The following is a 7630-nucleotide window of genomic DNA, read 5'->3' as shown; positions in this document are numbered from 1 at the left end:
ACTTGCACATGCCCAGTAGCTCAGATGTAGATCATGTCAGCTAGCTAGCTCCATAGACAGTAAAAGAAAGGCTGTTTCTACAACTTCGGTCAGTTACAAGGCAGGATTAGCTGGGAGACTTCTAAATGAGGGCACACATGTAAGTAGTTCTTTTGTAGATTATGGTGAACTTGTGTGTGTTGTAGCAGTGCTTTGCTATTGAGAATGAGGTAGCATGCTAGCGTTAGCATGCTAGCGTTAGCATGCTAACGCTAATGGTTGCGGTTAGCCTGCTCTTTTCGGCTTGTGATGTCACAAGCCGTGCCGATTTTGAACAGCTCACCCAGAGACTGAAGACAGGACACATTCAGAAACCGTATCTCACTCTAAACAGCATGGATGGATTTTTTTCAAAGTTTGTATGTGTGTGGAAGCACCAGAGACACAACATAACACCCAAATCCCAGAAAAGGTGTTTTTTTCATAATATGGGCACTTTAACACAACGAAATAACTCTTACTGGGAGTAGAAGCTATAAGTGGGTCTGGCGTCCGCCAGTTTGGGGCTTTGGCTGAAGCCGAACGGCAAGAAAAACACCGTCCCCTTCCTGAAGAGGGACAGCACGGCTGCAGCCTTTGGAGTAGAGCTGAAGATCTTTGCCCGAACCCGACTGGACCCGACGGGACCCGACGGGTTCGGTCGGGTTCGGTCTTCATTTCTATCATGTTACACGGGCTCGGGCCGGGCTCGGGCTTGCGCTCCTGGTTGTGCAGTAAACGAGCGGTCAGGTGATGCATTTCGATTAGTGTGTAAATGGATGCTGAGGAGGTGAAACGGAGGCTGGCTTCTGGAGGACTTATTTTATTTCTTTGTTCCAACTTCCAACTGGCCGATAGCCTCCGTTAGTCATGAATAAATTATGTTAAAAAATGTATAAATTACTCATTCTTGACGGAAAACAGCTGTGTGCGTGCGGCGCAGTCTCTTTTTTCTTTCTCTCCCTTTTCCGCCGAGTGGTGCGTGGCCCGCTCGCGGTGTGAAGAGCTATTTTCCGACATGCGCTCTAATCACTGCTGATAGACGGCCTTTTGTACAGTCGGGCTGTGAACGGGTTCGGGCTTTTAAAAATCTGTCAATCAAAATGTACTGGTCGGGCTCGGGCCGAATTCTGTCGGGCTCGGGCCTTGTCGGGCCGAACTTTTAAGGCCCGATTACAGCTCTACTTTGGAGGGCGAAATATCCGCAACTCGACTGAAATCACAAGGCTACTAGCGGCGAGCTTAAAAACAATCAATGATCCACAATTTTCAATCAAAGCCAATGCTAATGCTGCCACAGATGGCAGACGACCTGCATAGCGAGAAGATGAAAAAGGAATGAACTCGGGGTTGACATCGGAACTTAATACCTTGGCTAGGGTCACCCCCAGGTCACAGGTGACTTTGTTGATATAAATACTCGACCTGTGTAAGCGCGATACGGAATATATTCAGTGTGAAACAATGCCTCTGGCGGTCAGTAAGGATGAAATAAAACCACATTACATGACTTCCTGCTTTGCTCCCGTCATAATTTCTATGGCCACTAGAGGGCGTCACCTAACAATAAAACATAAATATGGGTCGTAACTTTTGCTTGTACATACGACCTATGGGGGCATTTTTCGGGGAGGACAGTCTCTGTAGACATGTTTGTTTTTTTCTGCTTTGCTACACTGGTAATCAACTTCATCACTCATACTTGTCTTGTGAGACCCCTGACCCTAGGTTGGCAACCTAAAATCAGACCACTTTTACCATATAAATAAATACTGTACAGTTTATACTCCTGCATGCCTTGTGTATGTCTGGGTATTGGCATAAAAACACTGTTCTCTCGTTCACAACGAATTGTCAACCCGTTCTCAATCCCGACTTGTCAAATACTGACGCTTGGTCAGTGGCATCAAAAACAAATTGAAATTGGATTGACTTGTGGGTTGTTAAATTTACATGTATTGTCTGTTTTCCAATAGATCATACCCTTTGATCAATTACATATAAGATGTTAGTGGCCATTGCATCATGACTGGTGAATGAATGATTCATGTCTTCACATCACAGAGAGTTGTGGTTGTTTGTTTTTTATCTGACTTTATGTTATCCCCCAGCAGCTTTGGGACTTGCACATACACATCTATAGAATGAGTTATGGCCCCTGCTTCAATGATCAAAACCTCTGATTCCCCATTAAGCCTCCTTGACGTGCCGTTTGCTCTGACCGCAGCAACAGGAATCACATTAAAGAATCACATTTTTAAACATTTCTTCCCCCAGAAAAGTAAATAAACACATCTAGTCTAATGGAGATCAGACTGTAAAGAGTCATTTAATTCTAGAAAAGCATTTGCATTTGTTATGGACACATTTAGATGAGATTTCTTTAGCTCTGTGACCTCCATATCAACAAAGGTCCGCTGCTGGGAATCCACAGTCACAACCAAAGGCTGTGCTGATATTTTTTTTCAGTCTTGCTATACATACTTAAAGAGAGATATTACATGTTAAAGGTTTGACAATGAAAAGCAGCTGAGATAAACCAAAGGAACAGCATTAGCATACAATAAGAAGAGACGGAGCATCTTAAAAATGTCAGTTTTTCCTTAACTTAGACAAATAGCCTTGTTTTCACTGTGATGACAATGTATAGTTGAATTATCCGATGAGTTTTGACATGGTTCAACAAGCCAAAGAGGCTGGAGAGTCATCACAGAGGAACTAATTTGAGGATTCAAATGAAGTGAAGACATGGAAATCATAAAAAAAAAATGTAGTCAGGAGGTTTTCACACAGCAAAACCAATCCACTGTGCACATATCATGAAAATGGATTCCCAAGTCTTTGATATCATATCATCTTTCATTAAATTTCCAAAATTAAAGCAAGCAATTGCCTTTAAGCCCGGCAGCTGATTGTTAATGGAAATTAAAGGTGAAATGTGAGCTAGAAAGTAAAAATCTGAAACTCTCCTTCAGCAGTGGGGGAATGCTTTAATACTGCCAGAGACACTATTTTTCATGAGTTCACATTTTTCAAGCTATCACACCTGAATGGTCCATCATAAAGAAAAAGAATTGGACTGACCAGAATGTAAACCTTCTGTGGATGTGAGAGCAACGAGAGAATTGCTGCTTTAGTTGTTGTTGTCGTCTCATTTCATCTGACCAGTGAATTATGACATAAAACAGAGGCTGACCTTGGCTAATTATTTAATCCAAAACATACTTCAAACCACTCTGTGTACATGTTCAAACTGCTTGGGAATGCATAGCCAATTTATTATTGTAGTGTGCAGAAGCAATCAATAGATTCATGTTTTCCCCTCCACACATTTACTGTCCAATCAATTTTCAGGCAGATGCGCCTGCAAAGGTGCTTTTATGAAAGCAAAGATGGTCAAGGTGCTTCTGTTTTGAACTGCAATTTACTGGTGGTTTAGTTGTGAGACGCAATGCTTTAACAGCAAAAACAAAACAGAAGAAGAAAATATTCATAAAGCATGATTGGGATTTATTTGTTTGAATTCAGCAAAATGAGGATGCTATTAGTTTTTTGATTAGAATACATATTCATGCTGTGCTCCCCATAATAATAACCCCACACATGATTATGAAGTCTGAAAACAACAATAGCTGAAGGAATTCAATGTCTGCGAATTAGCTCTATGGCTAAACTGAACACTGAATGAGTCAATTAACAGTACTAGGGCTGCCACTAATGACGTTCTTTATTATTAATCAATCTGCCAACCAATCTTTATATCTCAGAAAATTGTGAAAAGTGTCCATCACAGTTTCCCAGAGTGTAATGAAATTAAATCATTATTATATTATTTCAAATCTTGAGTGAGAAACTGGAACAAGTGAGATATTTTCTTGACAAATGGCATAAACAATGTTTGTTAATTTTCTGATGAATTACATTTTTTCAGCACTACCCTGCACAGTACATATAGTGCAGTAAATTAAGGTATATCTAATAGATGGAGCACCTTTACTCCACACTAGTTTCCAGATTTTGATCATGTTGAGGTTTTTATACATGGAGCATAGAGAATCCTGGTTACTCATATCCCTGCATATGTGATTCTAATATTATCCAGGTCTCTGATCATATGAGCAGGCGTCTCTTTGACTCTTCCGCATACAGAACATGTCATATCTCTACAGAATACATTCAACAGTTGAGGATAAACCAACTTTGGTTGTTGGTTGCATGGACTGCTGCACTTACAACTAGAGTATACAGGATTTTGCAACAATATGCTTTATTTGTCAGACTTTACCTTTCATTTCAGCATGTAATAAAAGCTTCTTTTTTTCATACAGCATTTTTATGAACAGAGTTACAAAGTGCTTGTAAAAACAATAAAATATATATTTTTTTTAAAAGGTATAAACTAGTTTGTAAACACAGCGTTCAAAGTTGGCCTCTCCTCCCCGACTCAAAAGCCAGAGAGAGAGAGAGAGAGAGAGAGAGAGAGAGAGAGAGAGAGAGAGAGAGAGAGAGAGAGAGCGAGAGAGAGAGAGAGAGAGCAGCGGTGGTCAAGCTAAAGCGCTGAACAAAGCAGTGAATCAGAGGATTACAACGTTATATTCTGATGGTTTAAAAGTGGTTATGTTCTAAAGCACAAACACACACACACACACATACACACACACACACACACACACACACACACACACACACCTCTAAAGCTTAATCCTGTCTGTTTCTGTGTGTGTCTGTGTCAGTTAAACTTGTGCGGTATGAGAAGCTGAGGGGCAAAGCGGCGGTTGGTAATGAGCTCGATCTGCACAACCTGAGCTGGGGGTTACACACCCACATGGGGCCCAAAGGCTCTTTGCTGGTGCCCATACACGTACCACACTTACAAAAATAAGAAGAAAAGAGAAAATACTGTACAGGCAGAGGGTAGGGTCTCTGCAGATACAGACACCACCACACACTTCTACAGTGGGTCATAAGTGAGGATTAAGAGGGATTATTTGTGTCTATACATTTTTCTTTTTAGGATAATACCGCATGTTATACTAAAAATATTAAAATATTTAATCATGATTAATCGCATGATTGTCCATAGTTAACTCACTTGATTTGATTTTTAATGCTCTTATCAACATGGGAGCGGGCAAATATCCTTATGCAAATGTTTATTATTATTGCAACAATCCAAAACAATGACAAATACTGTCTAGAATATTCTCCAGAATAACCTAAAAGGTACTATATGCTCAAAAATATGCTGAAAGCATCACATGGCTCGCTCTAAATGATCCCTTACGTAGTTGCGATGCAAATTATTTTAGTAGACCACTGTAGTTGTTCGTTATCTACACGGTTAAACCAGGGTTAAAAGGAATTTGCGCTAACCCTTTTATTATCATATTGATTTTGACATCCCTATGTTATGCCTTTAAGGAACCAGCTGCACCCATGGCAGAGAATGGACAGAAACCTGGACCAGTACTCAGCTAGGTGCCATGATTTGATATGATTTTATTAGGATCCCCATTAGCTGATGCAAAACATCAGCTACTCTTCCTGGGGTTCACACCAAATATAAAACATTACAACAGATAAGACATTTTCAAACAAAAAGACAAAACAGCCATATGATAAAAGAGAAATAAGACATTTTCAGACAAAACAGCCATATGATATAAAAAATAAGAGCAGTATAGCTAGTATTATTTTCTTGCAAATATAAATATACATATTCCTCTTCATGTACTCTATTAAATATCACAATAAATACATAAGCACTGAATATAGAAAAGTTAAATCTTACAACATCTTTGTATACATATGAATATTCCTATACATAAAAAAGTACAAAATATGGTTACAGTCTTAGGGCCCTTAGATGTTGCTTTACTAGTTTTTTAAAGCTTGATTTATTGTGCGCTTTGGCAATCTCTGCTGGAAGTGAGTTCCATGCAACCATCCCTCAATACAATACTGTACGTTGCATTGATTGTGTTCGGGCTCTAGGAACTTTGAAAAGACCTCTGGTGGCATGTCTGGTGGGGTATTTATGTCTGTTAGAGCTAAATGTAAGTTGACTATACAAACAATTAGGAATTTTCAATTCATTAATGTTTCTAACAAAAGCTAGGAGTGATGCTGATAGTCTCTCCTCAACTTTCAACCGGGAGAGATTGACATGCACGTTGTTTACATTAGACCTAAGTGGACATTGAAGGGCAAGACGAGCTGCTCTGTTCTGAACCAGCTGCAGTTTTCCTAGATCTTTCTTTGCAGCACCTGACCATATCACTGGGCAATAGTCTAGATGTGATAAAACTAGAGTCTGCAGGATCAAGTTGGTCAAGATCTGTTTGGTCAAGTGTGGTGTTAGAAAAGCAGAGCATCTTTTTATAACAGATATATTCCTCCCCATCTTTGCAATAAGATACTCTATATGCCTTGTCCACAACAGTTTACAATCTAAAATAAACCCAAGAAGCTTTGTTTCCTCTACTTGCTCAACAGCTACATTATGCAGCATCAAATCCAGCTACGGTCAAGAGTTCCACAAATGATTTGTACCAAATACAATGCTTTTAGTCTTTGACATGTTTAAGAATAATTTATTGTTAGTAACCCATTCTAGTGCTATCTGCAACTCTTTGTTGAGGGTAGCAGTTATTTCATTAATAGTAGGTGCATACATGTATATTGTTGTATCATCTGCATAGATGGACACATGGGCTTTTTTAAAAGCAAGTGGAATATCATTAATAAAAATAGAAAATAGTAAAGGGCCAAGCGAACTTCCTTATGGAATTCCACACTCTAAATGTTTTGTATCAGAAAAGCTTCCATTAAAGAAAACTTTGTGTTCTATAGGATAGATAATTTTCTATCCATGATAAAGCAGATGGAGCAAAACCATAACATACAAGTTTTTTCAATAATAATTTGTGATCAATGACATCAAAGGCAGCACTGAAGTCTGGCAGTACTGCTCCCACAATATTCTTCTGATCAATTTCTTTCAACCAATCATCAGTCATTTGTGTAAGTGCAGTGCATGTTGAGTGACCTACCCTATGAGCGTGCTGAAACTCGCTTGTCAAATTGTTACAGAGAAGTAGCACTGTATCTGGTCAAATACAATTTTTTCCAAGAGTTTGCTAAGAACAGGTGACAGACGTATTGGTCAGCTGTTAGTGCTTGAGAAGGCAGCCCTAGCTTGCTTGGGTAGATGAATAACTTTAGCTTATTTCCATATTTGAGGAAAAACATTACTTGCAAGGCTTAAATTGAAAATGTGGCATATAGGAGTGTCAATTTGGCCAGCAACCATCCTCAGTAGCTTTCCATCCAAGCTGTCAATACCAGGTGGTTTCTCATTATTGATGGACAACAATATTTTTTTCACCTGTTCTATACTCACTTTACACAATTCAAAAGTACAGTTCTTGTCTTTCATTATTTGATCTTTTATACATAAATATGATGGATTACAACTTCTTGTTGGCATTTCCTGCCTTAGTTTACACAGATGATGATAAGTGCTAATCCAGGTTTCTAAAAGCAGGATCTAATGTTTAAATGAATGATATGAATCCAGGATACAGTACTTCAAAAAGCAGCTCATAATCCG

General features: G+C 39.1%; 1 long non-coding RNA gene across 1 annotated transcript; it reads right to left on the bottom strand.

Moving 5' to 3' along the window:
- Positions 1 to 970: 970 nt before the first annotated feature.
- On the bottom strand, positions 971 to 7176 carry LOC116043462. The gene is made up of 3 exons (XR_004103474.1): positions 7109 to 7176; positions 6814 to 7071; positions 971 to 981 (listed from the first exon to the last, which is right to left on the bottom strand). It is a non-coding gene; the product is annotated as an uncharacterized LOC116043462 (long non-coding RNA).
- Between the last annotated feature and the right edge of the window lie 454 nt (positions 7177 to 7630).

This window comes from Sander lucioperca, chromosome 3, assembly GCF_008315115.2.
Source record: "Sander lucioperca isolate FBNREF2018 chromosome 3, SLUC_FBN_1.2, whole genome shotgun sequence".
Lineage (NCBI taxonomy): Eukaryota > Metazoa > Chordata > Actinopteri > Perciformes > Percidae > Sander > Sander lucioperca.
The sequence above is the reverse complement of the archived record's forward strand: the minus strand, read 5'-3'. Positions and strand labels throughout refer to the sequence as shown.